The sequence below is a fragment of the Spodoptera frugiperda genome, chromosome 28 (assembly GCF_023101765.2).
Source record: "Spodoptera frugiperda isolate SF20-4 chromosome 28, AGI-APGP_CSIRO_Sfru_2.0, whole genome shotgun sequence".
Taxonomy (NCBI): Eukaryota; Metazoa; Arthropoda; class Insecta; order Lepidoptera; family Noctuidae; genus Spodoptera; species Spodoptera frugiperda.
In genome coordinates, this window is record NC_064239.1 from 7,830,754 (window position 1) to 7,844,353 (window position 13,600).

At 37.2% G+C, this 13,600-nt stretch overlaps 1 long non-coding RNA gene across 1 annotated transcript; it reads right to left on the minus strand.

Moving 5' to 3' along the window:
• Positions 1 to 598: 598 nt before the first annotated feature.
• LOC126912670 (uncharacterized) lies at positions 599 to 923 on the minus strand. Its single transcript, XR_007707330.1, has 2 exons — positions 775 to 923; positions 599 to 631 (listed from the first exon to the last, which is right to left on the minus strand). It is a non-coding gene; the product is annotated as an uncharacterized LOC126912670 (long non-coding RNA).
• Positions 924 to 13,600: the final 12,677 nt, after the last annotated feature.

Consider the following 13,600-nt stretch of genomic DNA (forward strand, 5'->3'; position numbering starts at 1 on the left):
ATATCAGCTTAGCTTTTTCTCTGCAGTCTCGGTTGTGCGAATTATTATCTTGCGTTCGACAATTTACAATGTTTCAAGAACAAATTCAAATGTTTCCAAATAACTTTTCTATAATTATAACAAGTTTTAAACCATAAGAATTGGTCAATCAAAAGTAATATGTTCTTGAAGCTCCATTCCTGTAGTAAAAGTATAGTATAGTATATTCAAATAAACGGTCTTTTAAAAACAATTTCAAATTTAAGCAGTCGGGACCCATTCTAAATATAAAGACTTTGTGACATACGGCTTGCTGTCTAGAATGGGTCCCGACTGCTTAAATTTTACGATCTTGTTTTAGGGTTTTTTCATTTTAATATTATAAAGAAACGCAGTCGGGTTTTTTAGTTTTTTAAATTACTTTTTTTATTTATTTATTTTTAGTTTTATTATTTTTTCATTTTGATATATCTAGTGTCACTCTGACAGTAAATACGAATCAAACGACCCCTATAAAGTGGAAATCCATCGAGTCGTTCAGGCTAGAGAGTGAGCAATATTCGAATTTGGCGCCAAAAATCCGCCATTTTGTTTTTTTATTATTTTTATATATCCAGTGTCACTCTCACAGTAAATACGAATCTAACGACACCTCTCAAGTCAAAATCCGTCAAGCCGTTTAGGCTAGAGAGTGAGAAATATTCGAATTTGGCGCCAAAAATCCGCCATTTTGTTTTTTTTTTAATTTTGATATATCCAGTGTCACTCTCACAGTAAATACGAATCTAACGACACCTCTCAAGTCAAAATCCATCAAGCCGTTTAGGCTGCAGAGCGTGCCAAACAATTATACATACATACATACATACATACATACATACATACATACATACATACATACATACACTCGAAAAAAACATAACCCTCCTTCTGGCGCAGTCGGGTAAAAATAAAGCACACAATAATGACGGTAGGCGAAATAACTTTTAAATGGTTTTGTTTTGTGATCCCCCATTTAATTAATCTGTTCCGCTGCCAAATCATCGATGTAATAAAGTTCTCATGACGTAAGCTTCGGAACTCGCGGCCAAAGGAAAGAATTAAATGTTATTAATTAACTAAAACATCGGTGTACGATTTCATAGTTTTTTCTATGATTCGAGCTTTATATATATTTAAACGAGAATCAATATTTTATCATTAATTTTCGAAATATGATATCTCGATACGACCGTTTGTTATTGACATTTATAATACGTATCTGGTTTATTAAAATAAGGATTAGATACGAGGCTATTATAGTTTAAGTGGTTTCAATGTATGAGCACACCTGGGCGAACATTTCAAGCGGCCTTACTTCGCTGGCGGGGCTCGGACACGCCTTTGCAGGGTTCTTATTTCAGTTTTTTGGTTTTTGGGATATGAACTTTTATTCTTTACTAGCTTTTGCCCGCGACTTCGTTCGCGTGGAATAGTGACTTCCGGCAAATTTTTGGTTTTAACCACATAGTTCCCGATCTCGCGGGATCTCTTCAAAAATCAACATAATGAGCTCTGCGTTTGAATTTAATAGATGTATACTCACTTAGGGCATTGAAAAAATAGTTTAAAAACGGACTTAAACTAACTTAAAACTAAAGAAAGCTACGAATTACGAATTTATAACAATTAAAAAAGAAACTATATTACAACCTATCCTCTATGCTATAATAACCAAGCTTAAACTAAATAATTTAAAAGAAACGACTTAAATCTAATCTAATTAATTTATAAATTAGACTTACAATTTTATTAAAAAAAACTAACTAACTACAGTAACTACTAATAATCGATATCGATATCAAACTAAACCTACGTTAAATAGTTTAACCAAAAAACCAGGAAAACCCAACAAATAAACTTATTAATTGACAAATACAACGAAACCAATTTAGAATATACGAAACAGCAGGACCACTACACTTTTTCTACGATAGTACCGAAGCGCTCGGCCGATACCCAACCAAATGAATGTAACGAAACCATAGCGCGATCTATTTCGATCCCAACGCCATCTATCGAGGATAAAGACAACTTGGATTATTTATTTATACTCCGTTCGGGCATTTTCTTTGTACTAAAAGTTTAATTATATTGATATTATTTTTTTCATACCTTTTTACTATTTATTTACTTTTTTCGATGAATTAAAACAATAACATGAACCGAAGTCGTGTAACGATCGACATAGAATTATCTATACTCCGTTAGAGCATTTTCTTTGTACTAAATGTTTTATTATATTGATATTATTTTTTTCATACCTTTTTACTATTTATTTACTTTTTTTCGATAAATTAAAACAATAACATGAACCGAAGTCGTGTAACGATCGACATTGAATTATTTATAAATAATTTATTTCTTATTTTTATTTTTTGATTTTTGAAATAAAAATATATCTATGTCCTTTCTAAGGTTCTAAACTATATCTGTACCAAATTTCAACCAAATCCGTCAAATAGTTGCGGAGATTAATGGTATAAGCATAGAATGTTCGACGTGATTCTTTAATTTGACATAACTTTTTTATTTATGAACCGATTGACTGAAACAAACACTAAATGTAAATTTAAGCATCCCACAATATATTCGTGAAAACCGCATCCAACTCGGATCAGCGTTTCTGAGATTAGCGCGCACAGACGAACAGACAAACAGACAAACAGACAAAAAAAAAGTTAATTACATTTTTGGGTTCGACATCGACATAACAATAACCCCTGCTATTTTTTTTATTTTTATTTTCAATGTACAGACAGCACTTTTCTACGATTTTATTATATGTATATAGATAATAGATGTTTTGTCTTATTGATTGCAATCTAAATTGGAGATCACTTTACAATTATAGCAGATTCTGATTCAATTATTTCAGTAGTGGCCTATGCTATAATAATTATAAGTCCTGGAGAGAGACGTGCTCTGGTAACATAGATCAAAGAGTATACTTTTTAAGACGAGGAATGCCTGTCCGTGTCTTTTAGAATCGATTACTGTTATTAGAAGGTGTGCGTGTAGCAGTGGACGTTAACGGGCAGACATGTTGAACGTCCCGAGGGTATACGTGAGGCTCGACGGCGGTGTAGGTGAGGGCGACTGCATGATCGAGTGTAGCGTGTTGAGATATTCTGTGAGGTGATTCGCGGAAGCGGAGCGCGCGGCGTCCGCCCGTCTGTGCGCGCTACACCTGCCCGCGCCGCAAGCTATTTATAAACCAGACCGTACCTCCGACATAGAATAAGCCTTACAGACTTCGCAGACAACACGCCTTCGCTATAAACGTTCTCAAATTTTGCCTAACGTATGTTTTATTTGTCAAATATCACACCATGCTTTCCTTGTTTGCAATTTTTATTTTGTGTGCCTAATAAAGATGTGTTAACCACGTTATTTACATCATTGAAAGCCGTTTTTGGCAGGTGCTGTTTAACACCTCATACGGAATATGTTCATGTGACTGAAGGTGATTACATATTGTCGACATTGTTTAGTGCTTAAGGACAATTGTAATTTGAATTGGTTACGTTGACTAGATGTAGATTGTTTTCACCTATGTCGTGAGTAGCAAAGAGGTGTCGCATCTGGGTGCTACCTCGTTGCAGGGCGTTGTGCATTGCTATTCATCTGCGACTCTATAGTATCCAAGACATTATTCTAGTACACAATACTTAGTAGCTATACTACACCCAATAATATATTGTTTACTTGCTTTTTGCGCAGCATCTCTGTCAATAATTTTCCGTAATGTATTTATGTATCTGCATAACAAGAATAGTTACAATTGCCAGTACAATAACAAACACACCTGGGAGCTACGAGCTTTTCAAATCCGTTAACGTAAAGTGTGTGAGGTAGCAATGCGGCGAGGTGGCGAGCTAGCCTACCAGTAGTTGAATAAATATTATTTTTAATGATCAGTGCAGCCGGTGTTTGTGCACTATGTGTTCGACATGTTTACGTAACAGTGTTCAGATGTCGGCAGCGGCCGCGCTGGGTGCGCGCACGGCGGCGCGCGGTGCCCGTCGGCAAACACACCAAACTGTGTTCAGCACACGACACACACGAACCAATGTTTGCTCATCGACTAGTTCTTGTACACCGCTCTCCGTTCCAACACATTAGTCGCGCCCTAATACTCGAACACAACTCGCATTCAAAGATAAAATCTTAGTGATTTTTTGGCTCATCGAATCTAGAGTTTTTTCAACCGTAATCTATTATTCGATGTCATCGTCCTCGGGCCCGCCTATTCACCTTTATGCTATTCGTACCGCAGCTATATGAGTTAGGAAATATGGTATGTCAAATATTGACTAGTCGCAATACATCGATCAGTAATTTGTTAGGTATAGATATTAGTAGTATATATTTAGGTTTTATTTTTTGTAGCAAAAGCAAAAAGGGCATGTCCTTAGCTCAGAGGTCAAATATGCGAATGGCAGTCGTAAAAAGTGGGCAAGGTGAACTGAACTGTTAGACAAAGGCTCATCGCGCGCTGAACTAATTAGGCCTCGCGTTGTGAGGAATGCCCCGCGGGCCACGCCGATAATTGTAGAGCGCGCGCGCCGCTCCGCGCCCGCCGCACACATCACCGCGAACCAAGCTTTTGCTACAAGATTTATTTACATCCGGATTCTATAACTAGAAACTAATGAGTTACATACAACATGAAATATAAATAACCGCCTGTTACTGGACTCATGCGCAAACAGTAAATAACAACTTTTGTATGGTTTTACAATAGCTACAGCCGACTAGACTTAGGTATGTAACATTTTTTAGCTAACAACTACATTTTGATCTAATCAATGCAAATATAGCAGTAAATAGCGTCGTCAAAGCCATTTATTACTACTTTGATAACGGTAGTAGTCGAAAAAAATTGTTTGCGCGTTGGCGGCCTAACACACTGACAGAATGTCGGCCGCTACACAAGGTTATGCCAATGTATGATGGTTTTTATGTTGATTACTACTGACCATGTGTTACATACTATACGTACGAGTATAATTTAGCTAAAGTGAGTGTAAAATATTATTAATCAACAGTGTTTCACACTTCACGGAGCATCGACTGATGGACGAAAACGAAATGCCTGACGTTAATGTATTTCAGATAAGAACTTTGGTCATCGATCATGTTGTTTTTAATTTACTTATACTACTAGTGATTTTTCGTACATCAGCTTCGTCTACTGTTTACTTTAAAGTGTACTATTTTCAAATAATGCTGCAAGGTTTACGTAAGACCTACTTTACTTTATTCAGGGTGTTTTCCCAATTTTCTATAGACGGAGATCGTCTGTCGCTTGAAACCTTGTCGACGAAACAACAAAAACATATCATGTAATCCTGACTCAGAAGTTAGCAAAGATTACCGTTACCAAATTCATAGCACGAAAACAAATTTATTTCCTAGTATAATTAGTTTATGTTAGATGCAACAGTTTTTGTGTGGATATTATTTACGTCGCGCGGTTGTAGCGGTCTCGTTGTGGACGGCCTTCGCTCCACGGAGACAAGAGACTTGCTGCCACTTTCACTCGACCACCGCAACGCATCCGTATAAAACACCTTATTCTACATGCTTGGATACGGCAATTTTCTAGAAAATGTTTAATGTTTTAGAAAAAAATAAAGAAATTACTTTAATATCTTCGTGATTATTTGTTTTATTTAAATACAAACTTATCGTATATTTTTGTTCAAATTAGATCGTGTAAGATATTACAATAAAATAGGTGTTCCATATAATCGTTTTAACTGTAAACAATGTTGTACAAAAATCCGAATAAATTCTTTTACAATTGATTTACCTCCTCCAACATTTCGTAGTTCCATAACTTTGGAGGTTCATACTCTTACCAGAAAAAATCTGTCTTGAAAACAATATGTAGGTGCCACTACAATTTGTTTTTCACTTGTGCTTCGCGCCTGGCACTTGTTTTGATAGTTTTTTCATTACAAGTATGTATAGACTATAGACATACATACTAGTTATATAGGTATCTGTTAATGTATTAGTTTATATTATGAAATACCTTTGGATCGCATTATATCTTTAAACCTTAGGTTATTTATAATTAGTTACTTGCTAAATGAAGGGTTAGTTACAGATGTAGCAGCTGACAGGTGTACCAAAAAGGTTTGATAATTATCTGAATCAAAAGACATTTAGTTCTCCGACTTACATAGCTTCACCACATAACTATAGATGTAACATAAAACAAAATCGATGATATGTATCAACCTGTAATAAGCAAAGCACATAGGTACACATAGATCGTGCGTGTGCGCATTTCGAAACCGGTGTTGCGCAATAAGGTCGGCGCCAAGGACGCGGGTTCGTTGCCAGAAATAAATTGCTGTTTATGTCTGTCTAGCGTACTGAGCGAGCCGCGCCCAATGGTCGCGAATCAGAACCCATACTCGGTGAACACATTAAAGGGCTGAATAATACTCAATAATGTAGCCTCAATTTGTACCTATGTTAGCTTCCATGAGACTCATGAGCAAACTTTCGAAACATGGGTGTTACATTTGATAATTTGCAGTACACCATTTTTAATAGATACATACACTCGAACACTTTAAACTTAAGCATCAAAATCTTAAAAGGCTTTTAACAAAATTCATTAACTTCTTAAGCCCCACTTAGAGACTCGGTATATAAAATCGTTTGAACTTCTAAGGAGGTTAAGACGTTACATGTATTTTATGGCACTTGTTGCTGTTGCTAACAAAGATATATACATAGTTCTTGCAGCTACAAGAAACTTAACACGATCGGTTAATAAGACTAGCGCAGCGGACGTGTTAAGTTGTAACGAGCGAACAAAAGACCAGTAATAGGTAATAAGTATGATAAGGTGCTAATTTCTATTCAACGTGTTGTGAACTAGAATTCTTCTATTACGTTTATTTGCTGAGCGCTAATATTTACACTTAGCTCCGGCTTACTGTCGTAATAAGCGAAAGAATGTGGCGTACAATAATTTATTTTCACTAAAACATATCTCAACTACGTGCACGTGAAAAATACGTGTTCCAATTTTTGCTCGCCAATTCGTCCATAGCCAGTAAAGAAGAAAATAGTTCACAAACGAGTTTAATCATTTACCTCTACTCGGTGCGTTATTCGCAGAGTTCAACAGTTTCAAATTATGTGCCAATTAAATCCAGGTATTATGAAAACGTTGTAAGTGTGCATGGCTTAATAAGGCGTGGATTATAGCAGCCGATCGACACGTACCGAGCTATACGACACGTTAGCTACGATTAACGCACCAACGTTCCTTTAGTTAATATTCCAAAGCACTTTACCAGCAATTAACTCCAAATTAAAATTCTCTGGACAATAATCGGCCCGTTTACAGCAATTCTGTACAGAATTTCAAGTTACGTTGCATTTATAGTGGTGACAAAATTCTTGTTTAGTGTTGTCGCGAGTCGCGACGACTCGGAGAGATGCGTTGTAGCATGCATCGGAGCGGGGCCGGCTGGCCGGTTAAATATGTCATCACCGTTATACAGACACGTGACAACTACACCACTAGTGGGATTACCAACCACGCTTATTAACTTTATTTTCGCTTCACATGTAACTGTTCTTTAGAGCTGCACTCTCACTCGATGAACTTTACTTTTTGGTCGTTTAGGTCTATGGGCAATGGGCAATTAAACTTAGAACGATTGTTTGTAACAAATGTAAACGTATTTATAAACGTTATTCCCCACGAAAGTGATTAATAGCGTTTATAATGTAAGCATCATTTCAGAAAGGCTCGCTACAGTGTTGTAACGGGATGATTAAACTGTACAACAGCGAACGAGCTAAGGGCGTACATCAAAAGCTCAGCTCAGCGTGATAGCAGTAATGCTTGAGTGACACGCTTTACAAACTGCACTTGACGATAAAGGCGTGTCCATAAGGGCCCTTTCATTTAAATTACTTTGTATGGCGTACTCATTTGTTTAAAATAAAACCTTGTTCTGGTTCTTGCATTAGGTAACGTTGCGTGGCTCGATATCTGTGATATGACTATGGTCCATGAGGCGCTGCCCTTATGGTGAAAGTCGATTGTGATTGAGGTGCGTACGAGACAAACAAAACGCACGGCGTGCGAGTTCCGTGACACGCGACTATATTATTTTTTACTTCGACAAATTAATTATATTTCTTTTTCAACCTTCAGCATCAGAGGGAAAGGTTGAAAGTGTGATGGACAGTCAAATTGATGGTAGCGAGATGCGCTCTGATGCTCAAATTCGAAACGCAAACAAGTCGCTGGTACGTGTTAAATATTTCACGCCCTGTCGTGCGCCTTATTCTTTTTCGTTTAAGTGAACAAGAATTCTGAAAATTCCAAATGAGCCGAAGTAAGAAAACAGATTACGGCCTCTTATAATTTGTACGTAACGCAAGTAGTTGTTAGGGTTGCCACGTAAGTGTAAGCATTCTGTGTACACACAAACTGAGTCTTAAAAAATAAAAACTGATTTGCATACGACATTCTTGGAAAAAATAAAATGAAAAAGCTTGAGATTAAGATAAGCTAAACAGTCAAAAAATGTATGAAAGTAGGTAATAAAAGCGTGCAGTTTGATTGTTACCGCGTGTGGCCAGATGGTATCCGTATGTTGAGTGTGCATTTGATAAGATAAGGTGGTTGTGTAGATGGCGGGGTGCGCGGCCGCATCCGCGGGCTTGCGTCGTATTGCGCCGGAGTCTCGCGGCCGCGGTACGGCCATCGACCGCACGCCTCCTCTAAAATATTCCAAGCATGCACAAATTAAACTGGTTTTTTCTTCATATTACTTTATTACTTTTGCATAAAAACATTGTAAACTAAACAATTTCGCAATATTGTGCTATGGAGCACACCTGTTGGGTATTATGTGAAATGAGTTTTTGCTACAGCTATTATCAATGTTGAGGCTGGTTATATCGATGCCATGACCTCGGAATTGCTAGGCACGAATTTAAAAAAAAAACTTTAACTAAACGACTATGAATGACGGAATACTTCAATTCGAACGAATCTCTGAGGATGTCTTATTTTCAGATATTTCAGCTATAATTATTTTGTTTAAATTAGGGTGTAATTGGTCGAAACTGAACATTGATTAACCTTTAAATGTAATTAAGTGTAGTACGTGTGGACTGTATTTAAGTGTAGTACCTTTCTGTAGGTAGAATTAGTTCTACTACCGCATTTTTCGATTAACAAACATAAGCACTGACATTAAAGTTATATTTTGTCAAGCTTTTACTTGGTCCAGTAACAGAAATAAAACCTGGGCGTATACAAACTAAGATTGGGCATGTTTCATTTACACAAAAATGTGTTTTACAGTTAACAGCCCAGATTATTAACGAACAATTAAATGATTATACAACAATGTATAAAGTCGATGTTTCAAACAAAAGCAATCAGTTTCCACGTGAGCGCAGTCGAAAGCTCGCTCCAATTCATTTGTAGCTTTTTGTCTCGAGGGAATGCAAGTCGTCAGACTTTAGTCTGGTCTGCAGGGCAGCAGCGCGGGGGGCCCGTACCTCGCCCTTTTGTTTTTATACCCGTGCAAGAATGCAAAACAATTATAATTCCCTTAGGGATAAGTCGCCGCGCTCCTTGGGAACCAAGCGTACGTAATCAACAAACGATTTTCGTATCTTATTCGGCTTGCGGTTTGAAAAAACTCTAATTGGATTAAGCCAGATCACACGAGGTATTATCTGGAGGCACTGGCACTGCCCTCCGCGGATTGGCCCCGGCTCCTGTTGATGAGCAGGGAGTGGCTCGGCGCAGCGAGGTCCGAGGCGGCCCGCTCACAGGCACCGACGCTGACCAATCCATTTACGTTAATTACGCCGAGATGGGGATAAATCGGCGTCCAGCCGTCCACCGCCGAGTTACGAGCGAGCCGACTATAAAATAAATTATACCCACTTCGTTCGCCTCCACTCAGTTTTTTGTTGCCGTCCAAAGCGAACGAAAAAAAGAAACAAAAGCAAAATCTCGAGAGGACGAAATACGAGGCAAAGACAAAGCTTGAATTTATCTACTGATAATATAGACGTAGGGCGGGTGGCGCGGCAGACGCGGAGTTGCCGGGTGGCCGGCCAAATTATACGGCCGCGCATTCCTGCGTCCAGGCAAAAACATGATATATAGCCGCCTTGTGACGAAATATTTGAAATTCGGAGACCTGCCCGCCACACTCTAAATGGAATCCACTTTAAATATTATCTCTGACATTCTTTTCAGACGACTTTATAAGCTTTTACATGATATTTTAAGAATGACCGAAACGACGGCCATGAAATTGTACGATCATTATATTTTAAAGTAAGGATGCTTAAAGTGTCAAAACTAGTTATTTGTTTGGTGTGGATTGTATTTTTAGAAGATACGATGAGAAAAGAAAGGCTTGAGCGCGCGTCATGCGGCTAGCTAACCTTATACAATTCAACTAGATGAATTTCCTCGGAGGAATGCGGCCCCGCATGCATACGGCATACGGAGTGTCCGAGAATAAACTCCACGCTCTAAGACAATTAAATTATTATGTACCCAGTGATTCAAGCTGCAACACTTCCAAACGTTTTGTTTATGTGCTGCAATCTACTTTCTGTTACGAGATTTATGTGTTATGTTTTTCGTAAACAGTTCGAGTGACGTGCTGATGTCAGATTGTTTCATAGCTATATTGATAGGTGTGGTTTGGAGTTGGTAACAGTAGTTCAATGGCATCCAGTTAGAACTTCCGAGCGGAAGGCTAGCTCGAGATCATTATAAATGATCGATATGAATAATTAACTTGTCATTGCTTGACGTAAATGTTTCAATGTTCCTTTTTATTGCTTGTTGTGGTCTAAACAACGTATAAACATGTTTTAGTCGGTCAAACTGTATTGAATTAGTATCTATCTGCATGCGGTATTCTGAATATTTTAAACACCTAAATATATTCTTAACCTCACGTCCACACTAGATTTTAATATTTCCTGAAAAATCAAACAATGATAAAAACTATTGTATAACCTTACAAAATTTAATCTATTTAAAATATTCATTCAATTATATGAAACGAAAGTATTATAAAAAAAAGAATACATGACGTCATGCTTCATAATTTCATACAAAATCCAATTATATTTCAATAAAAATTGTATTTGGACTAATTGCCTACAGATTTTCTTTTATTCTTATGAAGGATTTTCTGAATCCCTATGTACGTATAAGCCTAACCGTGCAGTTATAAGCTCTAGTGCCTCTACACACGATATTTTAAATCTTAACAATCCTTAGGACTTAACAACAGTATCCGATTGAAGACGGTGTCGACATGAAGTCTACTGTCTGAACCAACCTTTTTTGAAGCATTGATCCATTCAAGTTTTTTACCAAGGTATCGTAGAATTTTTCACCTGCTGCACCCCCTAAATTGTTTAAGTCACCTGATGCGTAAAATTTTTGGATGCCCAACATGCTGTATCTGACTGCCATTAATTGCGCTAACATTATAGCGGTGACTTCTTCTCCTCTTTCCCCCAATAAACAGTTTCTTACATGGTCTGCAACACACTTGTGATATCTCTGGTGTTGCAGGTGTACTTAGGCTACGGTAACTGTCAATCATCAGACGGTCAGTAACAGTAACGTCACGCCTTTAATCCCCGAAGGGGTAAGCAGAGGTGCACATTACGGCACGTACGATGTACACCTACTTTTCACCACTTGTGTGTTAAGGTTAAAGGGGTGAGCCTATTGCTGTATATTGGCTACTACTGAGACATTTTCTAAAAACCGAAAAAAGCGTAGTAATACTTTGCCCGACCCGGGAATCGAACCCCAGATTCCATTTGGACTTGACAACCGCATTTGTCACCAGAGGTATAAAATAATAATAACTTATAAATAAATGTTAGCCGCTGAAAATAATTATATACATACCTAGGTACAATATGCCTTCGTCAGTTATATATAAACTTCATGAGGTTTGTGTAAACCAAATAAAATAAATAATGAGGTTCGTTTGTGTTTGTGGTTTTGAATTCAATTTATAGTCCGATATGGTAGGTTTTTTAAGATTAAAAAAATCTGTGTAGGTGACACACAGAATCTGTTTATTTTCCTGGTTTATAAAAACTCTTCACATATTGACTGCATGGTTAGTGCGGTGGCTGGGCAACCGACTGCCGTGCAACGTGTAGCGGGCTCTAATCTCGCACGGAACAATTCTTTGTGTAATCCACAAATTGTAGTTTTGAGTCTGGGTGTCATGAGTTCACATAGAACTTGTATGTTTATAAGCGAACCTACGTTACAGGATAAAAACCTAATGTGGAACACAATGTTTCATAAAAAAAAAATATAATTATGAGAGAATGTTTTGTACCATACATATACTAAATGCAGTTTCTAAATATAAGAAGCAACCAGGAGTGACATAATTAATGTTACTCAGACATTAAAATGTTTCAGCAGAATGTACCAATGCAGTTCTAAATTGCACTTTATAGCTTTGAAGTTGAACATATATTAGCTTCACAGACATAATGCATGTAGACTTGCCATTTTCGTACAACAACATTTAGATGTGTCGTTGTGTTGTTTCATTCATTAGTGTTTAACCTTGTAACGAGGTTACTGTGACACACACCTCTAAACGACCACGTTCATCAGTTAAGGTATATTTTGACTGGAGCTTGAACGTGACCTACGTTTCCGGCTTTTGTAGGCATAACATAAGCCTAAAGGCCAAAAAGGAGAACTGTAGCACAATGCCCAGCACGACGACCTTCTCCAGCCTACCAACCAGCTCAAGTAGGATTTTCTACTTTAATACTAAAATAATAAAGTTGAAATTTTGGTAACGAAATTTGACAGAAAGGTGTAGGTTGATATGCTTGCTGCTTGATTGAGCTGGCTACTGCACATTTTGATTGTTTAAAGGTCAATAAACGTTCAATGTTCCTCATCCATATTTTCATTGGCTTCTGAAATAACACGATTGAAGTAACAATAGCTGAAAGTGAAGTTGTTTGGAATAAAGGAGTTTGTGTTTCTGGTGCCTGACCTTTCCTCAAAGATATTGTGGCGGTCAGTTCTCTGTTGAATAGTTTTGATTCATTCGTTTAAACATGTTCATATTTTTACAGGTGTGATTGTCAAACTATTAATAATAATGTGTTCTCAATGATTTATTGTTTCCGACACTTTATGGAATGTCTTCTACTGAACGTTTTTAGTTAAAAATTTAATTAAAATATGTAAATGTAAGCTCAACAGTTACATTAGAAGTTTCGCTGATTGGGTTTTCTTCTACGCTTAGTTGCTGTGCTATGTAGAAGAAAACCTTCGGTCAAAAATTTCTATCTATGTTTTCGCGCAATTTAGTGTTTCTTAATTACATGTGCTAGTCAATTATTGCAGGTGTACAAATGTGTTTTGTGCAATGTAGTGCATTTGTACACAAGTCTTTGAAAACACCTTTGACTTTTGACAGAAGTTTACTGTATAATAAATATTCTTACTACATTTACAACATGGGATGCTAAATGAATAATAAACAGA